This window comes from Benincasa hispida, chromosome 12 (genome assembly GCF_027475165.1).
Source record: "Benincasa hispida cultivar pf3 chromosome 12, pf3_genome.v1.1, whole genome shotgun sequence".
NCBI lineage: Eukaryota > Viridiplantae > Streptophyta > Magnoliopsida > Cucurbitales > Cucurbitaceae > Benincasa > Benincasa hispida.
In genome coordinates, this window is record NC_143489.1 from 44,710,833 (window position 1) to 44,737,384 (window position 26,552).

At 37.8% G+C, this 26,552-nt stretch overlaps 1 long non-coding RNA gene across 1 annotated transcript in view; it reads left to right on the forward strand.

Annotated features, from left to right (window-relative positions):
• LOC120068487 (uncharacterized) overlaps positions 1 to 26,191 on the forward strand; it is a 60,483-nt gene extending 34,292 nt beyond the window's left edge. The window contains exons 4-5 of the long non-coding RNA XR_016525070.1: positions 25,257 to 25,322; positions 26,004 to 26,191. This is a non-coding gene — a long non-coding RNA (uncharacterized LOC120068487). The remainder of the gene's footprint in view (positions 1 to 25,256; positions 25,323 to 26,003) is intronic.
• Positions 26,192 to 26,552: the final 361 nt, after the last annotated feature.

A 26,552-nucleotide genomic window follows, 5' to 3' on the forward strand; every position in this document is an offset into this window, starting at 1 on the left:
CCACTTGGAGCACATTTCGACAAGTGAAAACCCAAAGTTTGTCCTTTTCGGACACTTTCTTGACATTGTGTCAAGGTTCATCCACACAGGTACAAAACTCCTTTCCAGGGTTCATAAGTACTTTTTGAACCAAAGTTTGTCCAAATTTGGATTTATAGCAAACTTCGACATGTAGAAACCCAAAGTTTGTCCTTTTCGGATTCTTTCTTGACTTTTTGTGTCTATGTTCGTCCACATTGGTACAAAACTCCTCTCCAGGGTTCATAAGTATCTTTTGAACTCGTCCTTCAGCAAAATTTTGACATGGAGCAAATTTTGACTAGTAGAAACCCAAAAATCGTCATTTTTGGAGTCTTTCTTGACCTTTTGGTCCAAAGTTCATCCATATAGGTACAAAACTCCTGTTCAGGGTTCATATGTAACTTTTAAAATGAACTTCGACCAAATTTGGATTGAGAGCACATTTCAACATGTAGACCTTTGTGTCATCCTTTTTGACCTTTTTTGGACTCTTTTTTGACCTTTTGTGTTAAAGTTCGTCCACACAGGTACAAAACTCCTCTCCAGGGTACACAAATATCTTTTGAACCAAACTTTTTCCCAATTTGGACTTGGAGCACATTTACAAGGAGAAACCCAAAGTTCGTCCTTTTCGGACTCTTTGTTGACATTTTGTAACATGGGATTTGGAACAACCCAGGCTTCGGTAAAATGAATAGGGTCTTATAGTTCAATCTTAGGTATTGTCTTCTATTTCGGCGGCATACTCATACCGTTCTGTAAGATCTGAAAATGGCGGGTCTACACTTAGAAGACTTACGAAGTGTTAGTAATGATCTTGACCAAAAATGATAACTAAATGACTATCGGAATATGAGTTATTCTGGAGATAGTATTTGGTCAAGAACTGTCTTGCTTTTGTGATGGAATTATTGACTGACCCACAGTATATTTGTTCTAAATCACTTAAGTATCGTTGCAAAAATAATAATCATGGGTAAATTATCACTTTGCTAAAACTTGATTGGATTAAAAAGTAATTCACTTATAAAACTTGTTTATAATTTCAGAATGACGAGTTCTCTTATACAATTGTTGGCTTCGGACAAACTGATTGGGGGCAACTATGTAACCTGGAAATCAAATTTGAATACAATAATTACGATAGACGATTTGAGATTTGTCTTAACGGAAGAATGTCCTCCCATTCCTAGCTCAAATTCCAACCAAACTGTTTGGGAAGTGTTTGATAGATGGATCAGGGCGAATGATAAGGCCCGTGCTTATATTCTCGCTACCTGTCTGATGTTTTGGCAAAAAAACACGAGAATATGAGTACTAAAGAGATTATGGAATCTCTAATAGGGATGTTTGGATAGCCGTCCTTCACCCTGAGGCATGATGTTATCAAATATGTTTTCAATAGTCGCATGAAAGAGAGGATAAATGTTCGTGAACATGTCCTGGACATGATGGTTCATTTTAATATTGATAAAGTAAACGACGTTATGATGGATGAGAGAAGTCAAGTTGGCTTTATTCTAGAACTCTTCTGAATCTGCAATTCTGCATTAATGCCTTGATGAATAAAATCGAATACAACTTGAGAACTCTACTAAATGAGCTGCAGGCTTTCCAAACCATGTTAAGAACTAAGGGTTTGGAACTAGAAGTAAATGTTGCTTCTGCTGAGAAGAGAGGAATGTCCTTTAAGCCTGAAGTTGCCTCCTCTTCGCATATTAAGAGTATTCTAGCAAAGAAAGACAAAGGGAAAAGGAAAAAGAAGCTTGCTGGCAAGAAGAGCAAGAAAATCATTGCAGAGGAAGGGAAATGTTTCCACTGCAACGACCAAGAGCACTGGAAGAGAAATTGCCCTAAATATCTTGCAGAGAAGAGAATAGAGAAAGACAAATAGGCTGCTTAGATCCTGAAGACCGTTTGCTCAACTCATTCAGTAGAATAAGTTGTTGATGAAGATGTAAATTACCTGTTTTTGTTAATCTTGTAATGAACCTATTGTACATATTTTTTTGTTTTGAATGAAATGTTCATTTTCAGGAAATATGTTTGCTCTATCTTATAGAAACTTCTGTAAAGAATCAAATTGTTAAAAGGTATTTGCAAATATTCAGATATTAAACAGCTAAGATCGAAGTATAATAAATTTAAGATTTCTAGATCTGACTGTTAACAAGATTTGTTAGGCAGGTCAGACGCATCTTAATCAAAAAGTTGAGAGTGCCTCAATGTAGTGGGAGTAAAGTGTGCTTCCTGGCCATTATTGAGAATTAGATGCATTCCCCATATAGTTTAAGAAGAAGCCTATTGTACACTAATGTGTTTAAAATGATTCTCTCAACTAAAGTGTTTGACAATCATCTAGTGAGACTAGAAATACCAGAGGTTAATAACCTAGGGCAAGTGGGAGAAATATTAGGTATGAAATACCAAATGGTAAAACCATGGGTATGGGATGCCCTAGTTTATTATATTTCTCTATAAGTCTTGTATATCGAATATATAAGTTACCACTGAAGTTTTAGTCCAAGTGGGATTTTGTTGGGTTTTATGTCCTAAAACTCGTGGTTTGTAGACATTAGAACTTATTCTGAGAATTCAATAAAGTTGTTATTGAATATATTGTTCTTTAGAAATCCAATAAACCTAAGTCCCTTGACTATTATATGGGTACTTGAACTTTATGTGGAGGCATACAAGTGGATCGGGTTCAACTAAATAGTCAAAATGATCTATAGTATATGAATAAGGTTGGGTACCTTATTCTGATAACACTATGGGATGCGGTCTACTCTGTAGTTGTTACAAAGAGTTGTAAAGTGCTACAAACGAAGTGATCCTAATTCATTCAAGTTGAGACATAAAGAGTAGGGGTGTCCTGTGCAAATGAGTTTTGTGCAAGATCGAACCATGAAAATAGTCACTCTTACTTTATAACGTTGTTTACTGTTTAAGACTGACTATTTCAAAGCGATGACCTAGGTAACTTAACCTTAATCCTGAGCTAACTATGAACTCTTGATTGTCTGGGATTATTCTTTGATCTGCAAACGGTTAGAGTAGACCAATTGTCTCTGTTCAATAAGCTTACCGTTTTGGGGATAAGATCGGATGAATAGCTGGGAACATAGGGTGTAAGAGGGAATTCACTCCTACCTGATTAGGGTTAGTAAAGAGGTTGTTCCCTTTAAGTGCTGATTCTGGGTCTTGAACAAGAGGCCTCACCCTCTCATTGACCTGAGAGGGATTCAATTGATTGGATCACAAATCAATTGTTCATTAGGGGATCAGTGGGACTTAAGGAACAAGAGGTAATTTTGAGGGTAAAACAGAGATTCGACCCAGCCGTTATTACGAGCAACCTGTGAAGGGTTAACTTACTAATCATGGTTATATCGAGTGGACATAATATATCTATAGTGAGGGGAGTTCAGCTATGGGCTTTAGTGGAATTACCAATTAGTTAACGAATTTGGGTTAGATCGGTCTAATGAGTTTAACCGATTAATCTTGGATCGTTGGAGCCCATCATCTATAGGTCCACGAGGTCCTTACTAGCTTATAAATGGATAAGCTCTAGAATAGCGTGATAAGTTAATTTGAAGTGTTCAAATTAGAATTAAATGAATTTGGAGAAATAATATTTAAATATGATTTAAGTATTTGACGATGGAATTTTATTTAAGAAAATTAATTTAATATTTTATATTAAATTAATTAGAATTTTTTAAATCGTTTAAATAATTAATTATTAATTTTATTAAAGAAAATTAATTTATGGAATTAATTTTATAAAATTAATAATATTTTTAGTTTTATTAAATAAAATTTATTTATGAAATCAATTTAGATAAAATTGAAAAGGAAAAGAAAAACACAAAAGTTGGAAATTTTGTTTTTTTCCATTGTTTTCTTTTACTAGTTCACCAACAACCCACATTAACTCTTCATTAACTCTAAACATGAACTGCATCTCATGCAACAAATTTCTTTGCATGAATGTCTGCAATATATTGAAGAAATTGGAGTGTTTTGAAGTGATTGCAACCGAACAAATTTTTTAGACAAATTCGAGAGAAGAAGGTTGTTCTTCTACTTGGTTGCTGCTGTGTGTTTCTCCAAATTCCCTTAATTCTAGCTTATTTTGAGTCCCAGTACTCAATCTTGAGCTCCAAGAGGATAGTAGGGAAGATCTTGGGGTGGTCTACTACAAGATTTTGTGGAGATTTGCAACTGGTTCAAAGCTTAGAGGAAGTTCTTCAAAGGTATGTCATGAAACCCATTTAATTTGTGTTGAAGCATATTTTCTTTTCTGCCAAAATTAATGAATTAGAGTGCTTATGGATCCTGGTTTCTTCCATTGCGCATTGGTACCTTCCAACATTTTGAATTAAACTTCTTCCAAATTTGGACTTGGAGCACATTTCGACAAGTAAAACCTAAGTTTAACCTTTTTAGTCTCTTTCTTTACCCTTTGTGCCAAAGTTCGTCCACATAGGTACAAAATTCTTTTCTAGGGTTCATAAGTACCTTTTGAACTAAACTTCATCCAAATTTTGACTTGAAGCACATTTCAACAAGTAGAAACCCAAAGTTTGTCATTTTTAGACTCTTTCTTAACCTTTTGGCCCAAAGTAAATCCATACAGGTACTAAATTCCTATCCATGGTTCATAAGTAATTTTTAAACCAAACTTTGACCAAATTTAGACTAAGAGCACATTTGGACACGTAAAAACCCAAAGTTCGTCCATTTCGGACTCGTTCTTGACCTTTTGTGTCAAAGTTGAAGGAACTCTTAAACAAGAGAACCAGTGAGCGGAAGCAAGATCGTTCCAAACCCATTATGAAAGAATAAAGCATTTACAGTTATGCAACATGGAGTAAATTATAACATACTTTTAAGTTCAAACAAAAAGAATCGAGTGACATACCTTTTAAGAACTCTTCTTCTAATATTAAACGTCAGTCATGCGTTCTAGAAAACTTGATCAAATGCACGAACATAACGAACGACCAGTGAATCACACGAACTATTTGATCCTCAACCACAATCGAGTAAGACTCAATCCTCAACCCTCGAACAGCAAAACTCGACACCATTACTTGGTTGCCTTGGTATTCTCGATGTGAGAATTCAGGAGGTGTAGGCTCTGTGAGGATTTCGTAGAGGGAAGGAGGTATTAAGCGATCAAGTAAACGATCGAGTAAATGGGAGAATGACTAGGTCTATCGTATAGACTGGGTATTCGATCGTCTAGCAAACGAGGAGATGTTGTCTAGAAAACTCGATGCCTCTTCGTTCACTCTCTCAAAGGCTATCGTATAGCTTTTCTTTCAACTCGATCGAATGTTATGCGATTATGAAAAAAATGAAACATTTTCACTTTTATCCATTAGTTATTAAAATTCATTTAAAACTTTTCGCTTGCAACCGTTGAAGGAGAAATTAATAACCAACCACAATTATCTCATAATTGTATCTAATACATCAAATCAATTATATCATATATAATTGAATCAATTTAATTATATCATATATAATCAAATTCCCTCTTGTTAATTTGAACACTTCAAACTAACTCAAAAACTGATTTTCAACATGAGTCCATTTAGCTACCAAGGGGACCTTATGGACCTATAGCTTAAAGCTCCAACGGTACGTGAATAATTGACTAAACTCTTTAATCACGATATCCACCATCCGTTAACTATCGGGCATTCCACTAAAGACCGACAGCTGCAATTTTCACACTATAGATATATTTTTGTATCCATTAGATATAACCAATCAACGATACCCTAACCTTTCACAAATCGCTCGTAGTATAGTTGGGCCAATTTACCGTTTGCTCCTATAGTTACATCTAACTCCTTAAGTACCACTGATTCCTCTAATGAACAATACATCATAGTCCCACTATGAGTGAACTCTTCTCGGGCCATGAGAAAGTGTGGCACCATATTGTTCAAGCTCTGTAATCAGTCCTTGAGGGAGCAATTTATCTACTTACCCCTACTCTTCGTGTCACCCTGGGAGTGACCTCCATAGGGAAAGTGTTTACATGAATCGAGATTTTGGTGAATAAGGGAAGTTGTTCACTTTAAAATCAAATATGATGTTTGGATTTTAAAATTTTCACATTCTTAAGATGTTCATACGACACTTCCTGTCACCGTGGGAGTGACCTTCATATGGAAAGTGTTTGCGTGAATTGATCATGGTGAATGAGGGGAAGCTATTCAATGGAAAATTAGATATATGATATATCGATTTCAATTCTCACGTCCCTACATAATTCCCACCGTGAGATCCGTGCAGCACTTCGTGTCACCCTGGGAGTGACCTTCATACGGAAATTGTTCGTCATAGATCAAGACCAAAGCGGATGAGGAGGTAGTTCATAGTAAGTGGGTGAAGGATATGAGTCAACATATCCTACAGTTTCTTTTGTTGGTTTAAAATGTGAGATTCGTATGTTGCGCCTACTTGTCATATTTAAGTCAGTTTCACTAGTCGTTTAACAATGGCTATCCCCTCTAAGGGTTTTAACATAGGATTTAGAACAACTCAAATTCCAGAAATGGATAGGATTTTTAAAGTATTCAACTTTGACTTTCCAACTTCGGGAGCATCGTTGAGATCGGACTTCTGTGGTCTAAAAAGAGAGGGTTACATTTACAGAGTTTGTAAAGAGTTAGTAATTTCTGATAAAAAACAGTAGCTAAATGACTATCGGAATATGAGTTATTCTGGAGATAGTATTTAGTCAAGAATGTCTTGTTTTAGTATCGTTGCAAAAATAATCTTGGGTATATTATTACTTTGCTAAAATTTGATTGAATTTAAAAAGAAATTCATTTATAATTTGTTTATATTTTTCAGAATGATGAGTGCACTAGTACAATTGTTGGTGTCTGATAAACTAATAAGGGATAATTATGCAACTTGGAAATAAAATTTGAATACTATACTAGTGATAGACGATTTACGGTTCGTCTTAATAAAGGATTGTCCTCCCATTCCAAGCTCTAATGCAAACCAAACTGTTCGGGATGCGTACAATAGATGAATCTAGGCGAATGATAAAGCTCGTGCCTATATCCTCACCAACATATTTAATGTTTTGGGGAAGAAACATGAGGTTATAGGTACTACGAAAGAGATTATTGAATCTCTATAAGGGATGTTCGGGCAACTGTCCTTCTCCCTAAGGCATGATGCTATTAAGTGCATTTACAACTGCCGCATGAAAGATGGGGCCTCTGTTTGTGAACATGTCTTGGACATGATGGTCCATTTCAATGTGGCGAAAGTAAATGGCACTGTCGTCGACAAGAGAAGTCAAGTCGGTTTTATTCTAGAATCTCTTCTGAAGAGTTTTTTACAGTTCTGCACGAACACGTTGATGAATATAATTGAATACAGTTTGACTACTCATCTGAATGAGCTATAGGCCTACCAGACAATAGTGAGAGCTAAAGGTCTTGAACCAGAAGTACACGTTACTACCGTTGAGAAGAGAGGAACATCCTCCCAAAAGCCTGATGTTGCTTTCTCTTCACAGAGTAAAAGTATTTCTGTTAAGAAGAACAAAGGGAAAGGAAGAAGAAACCCGCTGGAATAAAAGGTAAGAATAACGATGCAAACAAAGGAAAGTGTTTTCACTGCAACGAGGAAGGGCACTAGAAAAGAAACTACCCTCAATACCTTGCTGAGAAGAGAGCAGATAAAGAAAACAGGAAAATTAGTTTCTAAAGACTTCTTACTCAGCTTAACCAGTGGGAGATGTTACTGTTTGAAGATAATCTTATCTGCTTTTGTTATCTTGTAAAGAACAAATTGTACATATTTTTGTTGTAAATGAAGTGTTCATTTTCGAAAATTATGTTTGTTCTATCTCATAGGAACTTCTATTAAAGAATAAACCTAGATAAAAGCCATTTGCAAATATTCATATATTTAAAACGGCTAGAAATCAGTTAAGGCAAGTAGTTATTCAACCTAAGTGATAGGTTTAGAACACCTGAAAAGTTCATAGTGTACAAACTTGTTAGGTAAAATAAAACCAAAATACTTCGATTAGATCAAAGTATAGAAAGTTTGAGATTTCTAGGTCTATTTGTTAGAACATTAAATCCAGTGACAAGCTTTGTGTTGCCTTAGATTATTTTCTTAAACATCATTCCAATTATTGGAATATTGTTCCAGATCACCTTACATTATTTGTTTCCATAAAACTTGCATAAATCAATAAAGAGTTATTGAGTTAACACTCTTCACGAGAGTTGTTTAGACAGGTGAAATGTGTCTTACTCAAAGAGTTGAGAGTACCTCGATGTAGTGGGAGGAAAGTATGACTTCCTAGTTATTATTGAGAACAAGATGCATTCCCCATATAGTTTAATAAAAAGTCTATTATACATTAACATGTTAACTTATTCTCTCGGCTAAAGTGTTGGATAATCACCTAGTAAAATTAGGAAAACCATGTTAATAACCTAGGGAAAATGGGAAAAATTTGGGTATAGGATACCGAATGGTAAACCATGGGTATGGATGCCCTAGTTTATTATATTTCTCTGTAAAACTCAGAAACTCAGTTTTATATATTTGGAAATATAAGTTACCACTAGAGTTTTAGTCCAAGTGGGAGTTTGTTGGGTTTTATGTCCTAAAACTCATGGTTTGTAAACAATAAAATTTATTCTGAAAATTCAATAAATTGTTATTGAAAATATGTATTGCTTATTTCGTTTTAGAAATCCAATAAACTAAAAGACCCATGACTATTACATGAGTATTTGAACTTTATGTGGATACATAAAAGTGGATCAGGTTCAAGTAAACAGTCAAAATGATCTATAGTATATGAATGAGGTTGGGTGCCTTATTCTGGTAACACTATTGGATACCACTCACTCTATAGTTGTTACAAAGAGTTATAAAGTGCTACAGACGATGTGATCGTAATTCGTACATGTTATGACATGAGAAGTGGGGGTGTCCTGTGGAATGAGTTTGTACAGGATCGAACCACGAAATCAGTCACTCTTACTTTATAATGTTGTTTACTGTTTAAGACTGACTATTTCAATGTGATGACCTAGGTAAATTGACCTTAATCCTAAGCTAACTATGAACTCTTTTTATTCAGGATTATCCTTAGATTTGCATAGGTGAGGGTTGGCTCAATAGTGCCGGCTCAATAAACCTCCATTTCAAGCGTAAGACTGGGTAGATAGCTGGAAACATAGGGTGCAAGATAGAATTCACTCCTAACCACTTTTAGGGATAGTAGAGAGGTTGTTTCCTTAAGTGCTGACTCTGGGTTTTAAACAAGAGGGCCCACCGTCTCATTGGCCCGAGAGGGACTCGATTTGTTGATCGGATTACAAATCAATTGTACATTAGAGGATCAGTGGGACTTAAGGAACAAGAGGTAATCTTGGGGGTAAAACAGACATTTGACCTAGCGATTATTACGAACAACTTGTGAAGGGTTAACTTACTAATCATGGTTATATCGAGTGGACATAATGATACTGGGGTATGCCCTAGTTTATTGTATATTGTACATGTATTTATCTTGTATTGTACATTAGTCTCCCGAGGCATTAGGACAAGTGGGAGATTGTTGAGATTGGTGTCCTAGTTCTCCCGGAGTCTCGTTGTTTGTAATCTATGCACATTGTAATGAATAAAATAAGAATTATTTTATCTGGCATTTACTCATATCCAATAAATAAAGCTCCATGGTTATCGTATATAAACTTAAGCATGTATATGAGATATACAAGTGGACCATACCTTAAGTGATAACCTAAATAGGTCAGTAGTATAAGGATTAAGGTGGGATACCTGATCCTAGTTACACTACGGATACGACCCGCTTTGTAGAGGTTTTCAAGTTTTATGAACTACTAGAGATGGTAGATCCTAACCATTCATGTGGAGACATGCGAGTAGGGGTGTCCTATACAAAGAGTTTGTATAAGACCAGACCACAAGATGATTCGTCTCTGTATATAATGCCATTGATACTAGAGACTTACATCTCACCTAAATGACCATAGGTGACATGACTTCAATCCTGAGTGTTTTAGGAATTCCTACCTTTGAGGGCGGTCCTTTGATTAGTATGGGTGAGAGTGGCCAGATTGCCAACTCAACATGCCTACCTTTTTGAAGACTTGTCTGATCTGGGAGCTGGGAACTCAGTTACACAAGATGGAATTCACTCCTTCCTCGAAGCAGGGGTAAGTAGATAGATTGTTCCCTTAAAGGCTGATTTTGGAGCTTAAACATAGTGGCCACAGCTTCTCTTTGGAAGAGAGGACTCAGTCATAGTAGGACTATGACTTATGTTCATTAGAGGGATAATGGTACTTAAGGAGTTAGATGTAACTACAGGGTCAGAACGGTTGTTGGCCCAGCTGTACTTACGAGCGATCTGTGAAGGGTTATCGCACTGTTCATTGGTTGATATGGACAAATAATATATCTGTAGTAAGTAGAGTTCAGTTGTCAGTCTTTAGTGAAGTGCTTTGCTGTGAGCCTCGAATCATATTTTCTCTACTTGAGTATGTTCTCTATTGAGATCAGTGTGATGAGTAAGTTGATGTGGAAACTAGTGTGTAATGGTAGAAAAAAGGGTGAAAAATTAGAAGAAAATAGAAAATTTGGAAGTTTAACTTTTGGGGAAATTTTGGAAATTTGGCTAAGTATAAAAATTGTGTGTATCAGCATTGGAAGAGTGTATTGATGCGTTGGAAGGGTTGTTGGTGATGGAATGCGGCTGAAGGAGGAAAGATGGAGGTGACGCATTGGAAGGCACAAGGGTAGGCAAGGCATGCGTTGGAAGGAAGCCCATGCGTCGAGCGACCAGCCTATGCAGCACGCCCATGTGTCGAAGACCAACCTATGCAGCACGCTCATGCATCGAGTGGCCAGTGCCTATGTAGCACGCCCATGCGTCGGTCACCAGCGCCTATGCCAAGCACCATGTGCCCATGCCAAGCAAGCCTTGCGGTGGTACCTAGTAAGCCATGCGTCGAGGATGAGCGGCCACCCTATGCGTTGGTGATGGCTAGCTCTTGCGATGGCTAAGTTGGATTGCGATGGTAGTGAGTTGGCTTGCTATGCATTGGTTATAGGCTATGTGTTGATTATGGACTATGCGTTGAACATCCAAGAGTTTGACGCATATAAAGGATGAGATCACCTAAAAAACATCATCAAACCATGTATCTTCTTGGGAGGAAGCCTTAAGCCTTAAGCATTTGAGGTGGTTGCATTAGAGGACATGCAATTTGAAGCTCATGCATTGGCTACATAGGAGAAAGACACTTAGATTGCGTTGATCAAAAAGATGTGTTGGTAGTATGAGGGAGAAATAATTGGACATGCCTCCAAGTAGGAGGTGTCGAATTTGGAGAAGGTTTGGACGCCTATAAATAGGGCCAAAGACTTCATTTTTGGATCAAAATTCAAAAAGACAGTAAAAGGAGTGGGAAAGTTGAGTAAACCTTGCGTTGAGAGCAAAATCCATGCGTTGATCATAGAGCTTCAAAGAGGATGCATTGGACAGTGAAGTCTGGAAAACAGCATCAACTTGGGACGAGGAGATCTACCAATTTACTGGTATGTTTGGAGTGATTCTAAAGCCACCTAAAATCTCTGAAAATCTAGTTTTCAGGGTATGGCTTCTGGTGAAAAAGCTCGAAGGGATCTAGTTGAAAACTGAGAAGAAGGCAGAAGGGTCAGGCTGTCGGATAAGCTTGGGCCAGTTACGAAGATTTTGTGATTCCAGCCAAACCACGAATATTTCTGAGCTCATATTTTAGGGTAATCTTCCTGATACATTTTAGAATACATTTGTAGAAAAAAGTATCTCGAAATAAGGCCTAGAACTATGAGTAATCTAAGCTGTAAATTGAATCTGGATTCTAGGGGTGAAAAAGGGAGCCCAAGGTAGAAAAGTTCCTAAGCGATCGAGGTGAGTGACTAAAAAGTTTGACTAAAAAATTTTGACTAAAATGTTTGATTTACAATGTTTTATAGAAAGCATGTTTTAAAGAAGATTCTTCTCATGCCAGCTAATTTTACAAATTGATTTTCAAGAAAACCATGAGTTATATTTTAAACACATGCATGTGTGGGAAGTTTGTTGAAAAGCTATTTATATGTGTTAAATATGCCCAACATGCGTTAGTATCTTTAAAGCTATGTTTTTTATATTTGTTATAGTTTACATGCTTTAAAGAGAAAGTCATTTATGACTAGTTTTGCTTAAAACGCGATATCGAAGGACATTTGAGAAGGTATCCACCCAACTAGATACCGAAGGATGTTTGAGAAGGTATCTATTGGTATTGAAGGAAGTTTAAGAAGGTACCAAACAAACCGAATACTGAAGGACATTTAAGAAGGTATCCTAATAGCTCGATACTGAAGGACATTTGAGAAGGTATCTAAGCAGAAGTACCTAAGGTATGACGGTACTTAGTATGGCCACATACACGTAGGTAGATAGAATCAGAGATTGAGCAAAAGGGTTCTCTCTTGACTAGCAGTTGGTGTTGGGATTGTTTTTACTCACAGTGGGGTTATTCTCAACTGAGAAACAGTTTTACTATGTTATGATTAAAACAACTTTATATTCTTTATGCTTGAAAAATGTTTATACTGCAGTACAAGTACTATAGAAGCTTATTTCTCAGTTTGAACTCTTTATTGACATTTTGCATGAGAATCAATAATCTTTCTTAAGTCACTCACTGGGCTAGCAAGCTCTCCCCATTTTCAAATGTTTTCCTCCCCTCCTCCCCCCCCACCACCACATGTAGTGGTCAAATCTTCAGAAGATAAGCTCTGCCTCTAAAGGATAAAGATATTGTAACCCGTCTGTTAGGTGGTTACTGTAAATATTGTACACATGTTATAGTTGATCATATAGGGACTAGGGTTTTGGGCTTTGGGACTTATGAATCTAATGTTGTAATGACTCTAAAGATGTTATGTTTCTGAATTAATAAATTTTTGGCCTAAAGACATTCCTTTATGTATGAGTTATATATTGGTATCAGAGTTGTTCCGCAGCAGTTAGTAGGTAGTAAGTGTCAACAAAAGGGTTGATAACTACTGTCAGTCACACCCTTTCCTAGGCTAAGAGGGTGGTCTGGGGCAGGGTGTGACAGCTTGGTATCAGAGCAAAGGTATACGTAAACCTGGGAGAAGGTTGATTATAAAGTTGGATTGATACCAGCTAGTTTGGGTTTATGCTAGCTTAGTATTAAACCATAAGATTTTGGGTGAAAGAGAGAGTTCATGCATTAGATTAAGTCCCATAAGTAAGCCCCTAACATGTGTACTTAATAGTTAGGCAAATATGATGAGAAGTGGCAGGCTGAACAAGCAGACTGAGGAAAGGAATGTTGACCCTACCAACGGAGGTCCTGAAGCTAGATGGGACCAAGATCCAAAAGGGAAAAGAGTTAGAGACTCAGTAGAGCAAGAAGCGACTACTGCGAACGAGTAGAGTACACCACGGGTAAATGTAGATCCCCAAATGGAGGATCGAGTGTTTGATAGAATCGCCCAGAGATTGGCGGCGAGTGTAGGATCGATTCAGATCGATACAAAAAAGAAATTTGGCGTCGAGAGGCTAATAGCTTTAGGAGCCACGACGTTCGATGGAGCCACAAATCCAGTAGATGCTGAGATCTGGTTGGACTTGACTGAGAAATTCTTTAAGGTTATGAGGTGCCCTGAGGACCGTAAGGTCGAGTTAACGACATTCTTGCTACAGAAAGGGGCTGAGAAGTGGTGGAAAGTGATAGAGGCTAGAAGAAGTAGTTCGGAAACTATAACTTGGTCTGAGTTTAGACAAATATTTGAGGATAAATACTACCCTAGTGCTTTTAAAGAAGCGAAGAGGGAGGAGTTCCTTAGGCTAACTCAGGGAGTGATGACGGTTGCTGAGTATGAGCAAAAACTTACTGAGTTATCTCACTATGCCCTTCCGATCATCATAGAAGAGAAGGAGAGGTGTAAGAGATTTGAGAATGGCTTGAAACTACGTACACCTGTTACCTCTACATCTAATTGGGTGAATTTCACTTAGTTAGTTGAGACTGCTATCTGAGTAGTGCAGAGTGTAGCGAGGGAAGATATACTCTAGCCAGGTGAAGGACAGTTTAAGATGCCTGGAGAACGAGAAGTAAGAGATTTAGACCCCCGTTCTCTAGACAGTCGGGTATGAGGAGTTTTGGAGGCACGAGCCAACAAAGCTCAAGTCGAAAGAGGTCAAGATCTGCAGCTGAACCGTGTGGTAGAATATCGGGTCGTGCTAGCGAGTCAGTAGCTAGTGAAGGAAGGAGACCACTTTGTGTAAACAGTGGTAGACCCTATACAGAAGTATGTTACGATAATAGGAATGTGTGCTTCCAGTGCGGACAAGCGGGGCATTTCAAGAGAGATTGTCCTCAGGTAGGTCATGGAGCACATAGTGAGCAAAGAGGAGTTACCTAGACTATAGACCAATCTAAAGCAACCGAAACTAGAGGTGAGGGATCTAGTGCAGCTAAGCAGAAAGGGGTAGCTGGAGGACCCCAACAGCAATAGCAGCAGGGTAGAGTATACACTATGACACACCATGAAGCGGAAAAGGCTTCAGATGTCGTAACTGGTACGATTACTTTATGTAATCAATCCGCTTATGCATTATTTGATCCTGGTGCTACGCACTCATTCATATCTAGCATATATGCATTATATATAGATAGAGTGCCTAGGCGTATGAATGAGGATTTGTTTATCTCTACGCCTGTAGAAGATACTTTAGTGGTACATGAGTATTAAAGGAATTGTGAAGTAATTCTTGGAAATCAGAGTTTAGGGGTTGACTTGATTCCATTAGAATTACTAGAGTTTGATGTTATCTTAGGTATGGATTTCCTAAGTAAACACTATACCACTATGGATTGTTTTAAGAGAGAAATAGTGTTTAGAAAACCAGGTGAAAAAGAGATAACCTTGGTAGAAAGTAAAAGAATATTTCCAGGAAGTTTAATATCAGCAGTGAAGGCTAGGAAACTGCTAAGTAAGGGATGTGAAGCCTATTTAGCCTATGTAGCAGTTTCACAGGATAAGAAAATGAGACCTGAGGATGTACCTGTGGTACAAGAATTCTTAGATGCGTTCCCTGAAGAGTTACCAGGCTTACCACCTGACAGGGAAATAAAGTTTACTATTGAGTTAGTCCTAGGTACAGAACCTATATCCCAGGCACCATATAGGATGGCACCAACGGAACTGAAGGAGTTAAAAGTTCAGTTATAGGAACTTGTGGATAAGAGGTACATTTGACCCGTTGTGTCGCCTTGGGAAGCGTCGGTCTTGTTTGTTAAGAAGAAAGACGGTACTCTTAGATTATGCATAGACTATAGACAATTGAATAAGGTGACTATTAAGAATAAGTACCCATTGCCTCATATCAGTTAAAGGGAGCCACAGTATTCTCTAAGATAGATTTGAGATCAGGTTATTACCAGTTGAAGGTGAAAGACACAGATGTTCCAAAGACTACATTCAGAACTAGGTATGGACATTATGAGTTCGTAGTAATGTCGTTTGGATTGAAAATGCTCCTGCGATATTTATGGATTTGATGAATAGGATATTTCATCTATATCTGGATCAGTTTGTAATAGTTTTCATAGATGATATACTAATGTGTTCTAGTGGTGAAGAGAAGCACAAAGAACATTTGAGGATGGTATTGTAGACGCTAAGGAAAAAGAAGTTATGTGCCAAATTTAGTAAGTGTGATTTTTGGTTAAATCAAGTCGTATTTCTTGGGCATATAGTTTCAGCTGATGAAGTTAGCATTGATTCCCAAAAGATAGAAGGAATAGTCAACTGGGAATGACCCCTAAATGTAACAGAATTACGCAGTTTTCTAGGTTTAGCAGGTTTTATAGGAGATTCATGGAGGGCTTTTCTAAGATAGCTTTACAATTAACAAACCTGGCCAGAAAAGATGCGAAGTTTGAGTGGTCGCAAGAATGTGAGCACAGTTTTCAAGTGTTGAAACAGAGGTTAGTATCAACACCCATATTAACTTTACCTACACCAGGTAAAGAGTTTGAGGTCTACTGTGATGCATCCCGACAAGGGTTAGGATGTGTGCGTGGAGGGAAAGGTAGTAGCTTATGCTTCTTGACAGTTAAAGAAGCATGAATTTAACTACCCTACACACGATTTAGAGTTAGCAGCAGTTGTGTTAGCTCTAAAGTTGTGGAGACATTACTTGTTTGATGAGCGTTGTCATATATTCACGGATCATAAGAGTCTGAAGTATATCTTTGATCAAAAGGAACTGAACTTGAGACAGAGAAGAAGGCTCGAGTTGATCAAAGATTATGACTGTACAATTGACTATCACCCAGGTAAAGAAAATGTGGTAGTTGATGCTCTAAGTCGAAAAACCAGATCAGCTAGAGCTAGTATCAATTCAGTGAAGGGTACACTGATTCATGAGTTGTATAATGCTAGGGCAACATTATCAGTCGGTCAAATAGGAGGTTTACTACCTTCATTTCAAGTGCGTCCTACTCTCGTAGACGATATTCTATGTGAACAATTAAAGGATTCCAATCTTCAGAAGTTAGCTGAAGAAGTACGTAAAGGATTGAGGACGGACTATCAATTAAGAGCCGACAAAGTGCTACAAAAAGAGGGTAGGATATGCGTACATAATAACTTAGCACTTAAACAAGCTATCCTAGAAGAGGCATATAGTTCAGCCTATGCTATGCATCCTGGCTGTACGAAGATGTACAGAACATTAAAGAAATCGTACTAGTGGCCTGGTATGAAAAGAGAAATAACAGAGTATGTTGACAGGTGCCTAATATGTCAACAAGTTAAACTGGACAGACAGAGGCCAGCAAGATTACTTAATCCACTCCCAGTACCAGAGTGGAAGTGGGAGCATATTACGATGGATTTCCTGTTTGGATTACCTAAGACATCAGCGAGCTATGATGGTATATGGGTAATTGTGGATAGATTGACAAAAACAGCTAAGTTTTTACCTGTTAAAGTTACTTTTACCTTAGACCAATTAGCTAACCTGTATGTTGATCGAGTCGTGGTTCAGTTTGGAGCTCCAGTTTCAATAGTATCAGATCGAGACTCCAGATTTACATCGAAGTTTTGGCCTAGTTTGCAGAAATCTATGGGAACCAAGTTATATTTAAGTATTGCTTTTCATCCACAGACGGATGGTTAGTCGGAGCAGACAATTCAAACATTAGAGGACATGCTAAGAGCATGTATATTGCAATTTAAGGGCAGTTGGGATATGCATCTATCATTAATTAAATTTGCGTATAACAACAGTTACCATTCAAGTATCGAGATGGCATCGTATGAGGCACTATACGGAAGGACATGTAAAACTCTGATAAGTTGGGATGAAGTGGTGAGAGGAAATTACTAGGTCCAGAACTCGTGCAACAGACATCAGACAGCGTTAAGATTATAAGAGATAATCTTAAGACGGCTCGAGATAGGCAAACGAGTTATGCCGATAAGCGAAGAAGAGAATTGGAGTTCAAAGTTGGTGATTAAGTATTTCTTAAGTTATCTCCAGGGAAAGGAATACTCAGGTTTGGTAGCAGAGGGAAATTAAGCCCGAGATATATTGGACCCTACGAGATAATAGAAAGAGTTGGCCCAATGGCATATCGATTAGATTTACCTCCAGAATTATCTTGTATTCATGACGTGTTTCATGTGGCAATGCTTAGAAAGTATGTGCCAGATCCTACCTATGTGTTGCCTGAGCAACCAGTACAGTTGAGAGAAAATCTGTCTTATGAAGAGGAACCAGTGGAGATCCTTGACAGAAAGGAACAGGTATTAAGGAATAAGACAATCCCATTGATAAAGGTACTATGGTGAAACCATAGCACGGAAGAAGCAACGTAGGAAGCCGAAGAGCAAATCAGAAACGAGTATCCGCAGTTGTTTAATTGGCGGACTTGTAGCGAAATTTTGAGGACGAAATTTTTATAAGGGGAAGGTAAATGTGAACCCCGAATCCTAATTTCTCTACTTGAGTATGTTCCCTATTGAGATCAGTGTGATGAGTAGGTTGATGTGGAAACTAGTGTGTAATGGTAAAGAAAAGGGTGGAAAATTAGAAGAAAAGAGGAAATTTGGAAGTTTGACTTTTGAAGAAAATTTTGAAATTTAGCTAGTATAAAAATTGTGTGTTGATGCGTTGGAAGGGTGTATTGATGCGTTGGAAAGGGTTGTTGGTGATGGCATGCAGTTGAAGGAGGAAAGATGGAGGTGACACGTTGGAAGGCACAAGGGTAGGATAGGCATGTGTTGGAAGGCAGCCCATGCATCGAGCGGCCAGCCTATGCAGCACGCCCATGCGTTGAGTGGCCAGCGCCTATGCAGCATGGCCATTTGTCGGTCACCAGCGCCTATGCCAAGCACCATGCGCCCATGCCGAGGAAGCCTTGCGGTCGTACCTAGTAAGCCATGCATCGAGGATGAGCGGCCACCCTATCCGTTGGTGATGGCTAGCTCTTGCGATGGCTAAGTTGGATTGCAATGGTAGTGAGTTGGCTTGCTATGCGTTGGTTATAGGCTATGTGTTGATTATGGACTATGCATTGAACATCCAAGAGTTTGACGCATAAAAAGGATGAGATCACCTAAAAAACGTCATCAAACCATGTGTCTTCTTGGGAGGAAGCCTTAAGCCTTAAGCATTTGAGGTGGTTGCATTAGAGGACATGCAATTTGAAGCTCATGCATTGGCTACATAGGAGAAAGACACTTAGATTACATTGATCAAAAAGATGTGTAGGTAGTATGAGGGAGAAACACTTGGACATGCAGCCAAGTAGGAGGTGTAGAATTTGGAAAAGGTTTGAACGCCTATAAATAGGGCCAAAGACTTCATTTTTAGATCACAATTCAAAAAGACAGTAAAAAGAGTGGGAAAGTTGAGTAAACCTTGCGTTGAGAGCAAAATCCATGCGTTGATCATAGAGCTTCAAAGAGGACGCATTGGACAGTGAAGTCTGGAAAACAACATCAACTTGGGACGAGGAGATCTACCAATTTACTGGTAGGTTTGGAGTGATTCTAAAGCCACCTAAATCTCTGAAAGTCTAGTTTTCAGGGTAGGGCTACTGGAGAAAAAGCTCTAAGGGATCGGGCTAGAACCTGAGAAGAAGATAGAAGGGTCTGTCGGATAAGCTTGGGCCAGTCTCGAAGAACTTGTGATTCCGGCCAAACCACGAATATTTCTGAGCTCATATTTTAGGGTAATCTTCCTAAGACATTTTAGAATACATTTGTGGAAAGAAGTATCTCGAAATAAGGCTTAGAACTATGAGTAATCTGAGCTGTAAATTGAATATGGATTCTAGGGGTGAAAAAGGGAGCCCTAGGTAGAAAAGGAACTACTAGAGTGAAAATTTCCTAAGCGATCGAGGTGAGTGACTAAAATGTTTGACTGAAACATTTTGACTAAAATGTTTGATTTACAATATTTCACAGAAAGCATGTTTTAAAGAAGATTATTCTCATGCCAGCTAGTTTTACAAAGTGATTTTCAAGCAAACCATGAGTTATATTTTAAACGCATGCATGTGTGGGAAGTTTGTTGAAAAGCTATTTATATGTGTTAAATATACCCATCATACATTAGTATCTTTAAAGCTATGTTTTTATATGTGTTATACTTTACACGCTTTAAAGAGAAAGTCATTTATGACTAGTTTTACTTAAAACGCGATACCGAAGGACATTTGAGAAGGTATCCGCCCAACTAGATACCGAAGGATGTTTGAGAAGGTATCTATTGGTACTGAAGGACATTTGAGAAGGTACCAAACCAATCGAATATTGAAGGACATTTTGAGAACATTTGAAACATTTGAAAATGGGGTGAGCTTGCGCCCAGTGAGTGACTTAAGAAAGATAATTGATCCTCATGCAAATCTCAATAAAGATTTTAATTGAAATATAAGCTTCTACAGTACTTGTACTGCAGTATAAACATTTTCTAAGCATAAAACATATAAAGCTATTTTAATCATAAAACAGTAAACCATTCCTCAGTTGAGAATAACCCTTACTATGGATAAAACAATCCCAACACCAACTGCTAGTCAAGAGAGAACCCTTTTGCTCAATCTCTGACTCTAACTACCTACGTGCACGTGGCCATACTAAGTACCGTTATAACTTAGGTACTTCTATTCAGATTCCTTCTCAAACGTCCTTTAGTATTTGGTTGGTTTGGTACCTTCTCAAACATCCTTTAGTACCAATAGATACCTTCTCAAAGTCCTTTGGTATCTAGTTGGGCGGATACCTTCTCAAATGTCCTTCAGTATCGTGTTTTAAATAAAACTAGTCATAAATGACTTTCTCTCTTTAAAGAATGTAAAGTATAACAAATATAAAAACATGGCTTTAAAGGTACTAACACATGTTGAGTATATTTAACACATATAAATCGCTTTTCAACAATTTCTCACACATGCATGCATTTAAAACATAATTCATAGTTTGCTTGGAAATCACTTTGTAAAACTAGCTGGATAAGAATAATCTTCTTTAAAACATGCTTTCTATAACACGTTGTAAATATTTAAGAAAATGTTTTAGTCAAAACGTTTTAGCCACACACCTTGACTGCTTAGGAGCTTTTCACTCTAGTAGCTCTCTTTTCTACCTCGGGCTCCCTTTTCACCCCTAGAATCCAGATTCAAATTACAGCTTAGATTAATAATAGTTCTAGACTTTATTTTGAGATATTTAATTCTATAAAAATATTCTAAAATGTCTCAGGAAGCTTACCTCAAAATTCTAGTTCATAACGCCTTGTGGTTTGGCCGGAATCACAGAATCTTCAAGACTGGCTCAAACTGATCCGACAGCCCGACCCTTCTGTCCTCTTCTCAGTTTCCAGCCCGATACCCTCGATATTTTCCTCTGGCAGCCCTACCCTAAAAACTAGACTTTTAGAGCTTTTAGGTGGCTTTGGAATCACTCCAAACGCATGAGTAAATTGGGAGAACTCGTCCCAAGTTGATGTGTCCTCTTTAGACTTCACTGTCCAATGCGTCCTCTTTGAAATTCTATGACCAACGCATGGGTTTGGCTCCAACGAAAGGTTTGCTCAACTCTCCCACTCTTCTTTCGGTATTTCTGAATTGTAATCTAAAAATGAAGTCTTTTGGCCCTATTTATAGGCGTCCAAACCTTCTCCAAAGTTGACACCACCTACTTGGCTGCATGTCCAAGTGTCTCCTTCTCACCCCATCAATGCAATGTTGTGATCAACGCAAGCTAAGTGTCTTCCTCCTATGTAGCCAATGCATGAGCTTCCAATCTGATGCCACCACCTCAAATTCTTAAGGCTTATGGCTTTCCTCCCAAGAAGACACATGGTTTGATGATGTTTCCCAGGTGATCTCATTCTTTGTATGCGTCCAGCTCTTGGATGTTCAACGCATGGTCCATACTCAATGCCTAGCCTATCATCAACGCATAGCAAGCCAATTCACTACCATTTCAATTCAACTTAGCCATCGCAAAGAGTTAATCATCACCAACGCATAGGGTGACCGTCCATCCTCGACGCATTGCAAGGGCACTGGTCGAGGCTGTTTGACGCATGGGCTGCCTTCCAATGCATCACCTCCATCTTTCTTCCTTCAGCCGCATGCCATCCCTAACCACTCTTCCAACGCATCAACACACAAAATTTATACTTAGCCAAATTTCCAAATTTGTCCCCAAAAGTTAAGCTTACAAATTCCCTCTTTTCTTCAAATCTCCACTCTCTTCTTTATCATTCCACACTAGCTTCCACATCAACCTACTCATCACACTGATCTTAGTAGGGAATGTACTCAAGTAAAGAAATTAGGATTCGGGGTTTACACTGTAGATATATTATGTCCACTCGATATAACCATGATTAGTAAGTTAACCCTTCACAGATTGTTCGTAATAACGGTTGGGCCAAATTTCTATTTTACCCCCGAAATTACCTCTTGTTCCTTAAATCCCATTGATCCCCTAATGAACAATTGATTTGTGATCCAATAAAAAAACTGAATCCCTCTCGGGCCAATGAGAGGGTGAGGCCTCTTGTTCAAGACCCAGAATCAGCACTTAAAGGGCACAACCTCTCTACTAACCCTAATCAGGTAGGAGTGAATTCCATCTTGCAGAGCTATGTCCCCAGCTATTCATCCGGTCTTATCCTCAAAATGGAAGGCTTATTGAGCAAAGAAGTTGGTCTACTCTCACCGTCTGTAGATCAAAGGATAAGCCTGAAGAAACAGAAGTTCATAGTTAGCTTAGGATTAAGGTTAAGTTACCTAGGTCATCACTTTGAAATTGTCAATCTTAAACAGTAAATAGCATTATAAAGGAAGAGTGACTAGTTTTATGGTCTGATCTTGTACAAAACTCATTTGCACAGGACACCCCCACTCCTAATGTCATAACATGTACGAATTAGGATCACATCGTTTGTAGCACTTTACAACTCTTTATAAGAATTACAGAGTAGGCCGCATCCAATAGTGTTACCAAAATAAGGCACCCAACCTTATTCATATAGTATAGATAATTTTTTACTATTTATTCGAACCTGATCCACTTGTATGTCTCCACATAAAGTTCAAGTACTCATGTAATAGTCAAAGGACTTTCAGTTTATTGGATTTCTAAAAACAATATATTCAATAACAACTTATTGAATTTTCAGAATAAGTTCTACTGTTTACAAACCATGAGTTTTAGGACATAAAACCCAATATTTCTAGTTTTGTATGTAGAGGATATCCTACTTATTGTGAATAACATAGGCTACCTAATTGACATTAAAAATTGGCTAGCAACCCAATTTTAGATGAAAGATCTGGGAGAGGCACAGTATATTCTTGGGATTCAAATAGTTCGAAACCGAAAGAATAGAACGCTAGCCATGTCTCAAACATCTTATATAGACAAGGTGTTGTCTAGGTTTAAGATGCAGGATTCCAAAAGAGGTCTTTTGCCTTTTAGGAATGGAATACATTTGTCAAAGGAACAATGTTCTAAGACACCTCAAGAAGTTGAGGATATGAGACGGGTTCCCTATGCATCAGTAGTCAGAAGTCTGATGTATGCAATGCTATGTACTCGTCCAGACATATGCTTTGCAATAGGGATTATTAGTAGGTATCAGTCCAATCTTGGTTATGAATATTGAACTACTGTTAAGAATATCCTCAAGTATCTTAGGAGAACGAGGAACTATGTGCTCGTATATGGAAATAAGGATTTGATCTTTAGGGGATATACTGACTCCAATTTTCAGACCGATATAGACTCTAGGAGATCTACTTCGGTATCGATGTTCACTCTAAATGGAGGAGCGGAAGTATGGGGAAGTATTAAGTAGAGCTCCATTCTCCACGATGGAAGCAGAATATGTTGCTGCTTGTGTAGCAGCCAAGGGAGCAGTATGGCTTAGGAAGTTTCGAAATGATCTGGATGTTGTTCCAGACATGCCTATGCCAATCACTTTGTATTGCGATAATAGTAGAGCATTAGAAAATTCAAAAAACCTAGAAGCCATAAGCACGGAAAACATATTGAGCTCAAATATCATCTCATCAGAGAGATCATGTTAAGAGAAGACGTTATTGTGTGTGTCTGAGGACAATATTACTAATCCATTTACAAAGGCTCTCCCAGCTAAGATTTTCGAGGGTTGCCTGAAGAGTTTAGGACTACGAGTAGAATAAATAGGGCAAGTGGGAGAAATTGGTGGTGTGGGATTCCCTAGTTTATTGTATTTAGTTTTCTCTCACAACACTCAACTTTTGTAACCCACTAGGAGTTTTAGTCCAAGTGGGAGTTTGTTGGGTTGTATGCCCTAAAACTCGTAGTTTTGTAAACAGTAAACATATATGAAGTTTATTCTGACAAGTATTGTTGATTGTTTAATAACTCTAAATCCAATAAACTACGAATACTTGGACTTTATGTGGAGACATAAACTTGATCAAGTTCGAGTAAAATAGCCTAAACCACCTATAGTACTTGGATTAGGTTGGGTACCTATTTTTGGAGATACTACTAATTACGACCCACTTTATGATTTTTACAAATGTTGTAAGTGTCATAAACAATGTGATGAATTTGTTCATGTAGAGACATGTTAGCGAGGGTGTTCTACACATTGAGATTGTGTAAGACAAACCACAAAATAATCATTGTTACGTATTAACACCATTTATTGTTAGCACTGATAAATTTCACTTTTTGATGGCCTAGATAACTTGATCTGAATCATGAGCTGTCTATGAACTCTTTTTATTTGTGACTATCCGTTGATCTACATAGGTGAGGGTAAGCCTAGCGTCGCTGCTCAATATGCCTCCCATTTTATGGCTAAGACCAGGTAGATGGCTGGGGACATAGAATTTGCAAAATGGAATTCACTCCTACCCATTTTAGGGATAGTAGAAAGGCTGTTCTCTTAAGGGTTGATCCCAAGTCTTGAACAGGGGCCCCATCCTCTCGTCGGCCTGAGAGGGAATGGATTTAGTAATTATGATCCTCAATCAATTGTTCATTAGAGAAACAATGGTACTTAAGGAGAAAAGATATAACTCTGGGGTATTTCGGTATTTGACCTAGATGAGGTTACGAACAACCTATAAAGGATCAACTTATTGACATCGGTTATATCAAATGGACACATAATATATCTACAGTGAGGGGAGTGCAACTCCAGGCTATAGTGGACTGTCCTGTTAGTTAACAAATGTTGATTAACTAGGTTAAAGATTTGACCGGTTAGTCTCGAATCGTTGAAGCCCATGATTTGTAGGTCCATCAGGTCTCCTTGCTAGCTCAATACGGACAAAATTGAAGAACTAAGTGGACTTTGAAATGGCTTTTCCCAAGCTTGACACCTAGAGATTACATGGTAGTGGAGTTTGAGGTGGAAGACATGCAAAATGGGATTTTGCATGTATCTCTATAAATGGTTTTGTTTTTTAAATTTGCAAGACTAATGCTTCCACAACTTTTAATCTAAACTATTCCCCTCAACTCTCCTTTACTCTCATTCTTTCTATAGTGAAATTCCCTTATTTTCACTAACAAAATGGTCTCACAACCGTGTTCAGTAGGGCTTTACCGTTGGTGGTGTCGTTCGTTCACGGGAGAGGAAGCTTGGGGTGGAGTCTTCAAAGGTTGTATTTTCTATCCCTTTTGCATGTTTACTCTTGTTTTTATTGCAATTAAAACGTTGTCGATTTCATCGTTTCCGCTGTGCATGCGTTATTTATGTTTCATCATAAATTGCATTCATTTCTTGGGTTTTCTTAACTATGACGTTCTTGAAATTAAGAAGATTAAAATCAAGATTGATTAATTTGAATGTTCTAAACTAGCAATTCTTTTCAAGAAAACAGGAAAAAGTCCAAATTCACATTCAAATCACTAATTCTTGCAACCTAATTATAAATTTGATATAGAGCTATATAATTTTGGATATAAAAACCTATAAAAATTGAGTTGTCAATTCAATCTTTAAAAGATTTTATTCGCATTTCAGCAAAAACATTCACAAACAACAAATTGTAAGAAGAAAATTAGAAAAGCCTCAAGAATTGATTAATCAAACATAATCCCCAAGAAAAGAACTTACCTACTCATGGTGAGGGTAAATATTCAAGCAATTCATTGAATTCTGCATCAAAATGCACATAGTTTGAAGGATTAAACACAATCTCTCAAAAAAATATATAGAGAATAGCTCTCTAATTTCGTCAAAATTGGTATCTCTTTTGTTCTCAACACTTTAATCTCACTTCAAAAACTAATCAAACTCTCTATTTCATTGAGAAAAACTGAATTTTTAACCTCTACAGGTTGCAGCTTTGCAAGGCTCATTGTCAACGTCGCAATGCTTGCTTGTGCAAGGCGCACGTGTGCACTTTTTTTTTTTGGTCAACCTATGTAGCATTGCAACGCTATGAGATAACATTTCAACGCTGCCCTATTTTACAGCAAATTGGTGCTCTCTATCTTCTAACATCGAGGCAGTGTTAAGTCTTTACAAATTATAGCATTACAACGCTGCTTCGATGGTAAAATGGTAAGTTTCTCGACTTCTTCTAATTAGGTAATTTTTGGCTCATTTTTGCTCCTTTTAGCTCCAAACTTCTTCTAATTGCTCCAAAATGCTCCTAGGACTATTTTACCTATAAAATTGGAATATTAAGAAAATTAATAGTATAAAATTGAGGGAGTTAATCATGTAAAATATAGTTCTTTTCAAGACCTATCATCACTCTTCTTTGTATGTTGGATGATCGTCCTCCTTGATCGCATCATAGCACTTTACTTCTCTTGCCCTTTCTTTGGCCTTATGGATGACACCCTTTTAGATGTTATCATGCTTGCTTCTTGTCTTACCC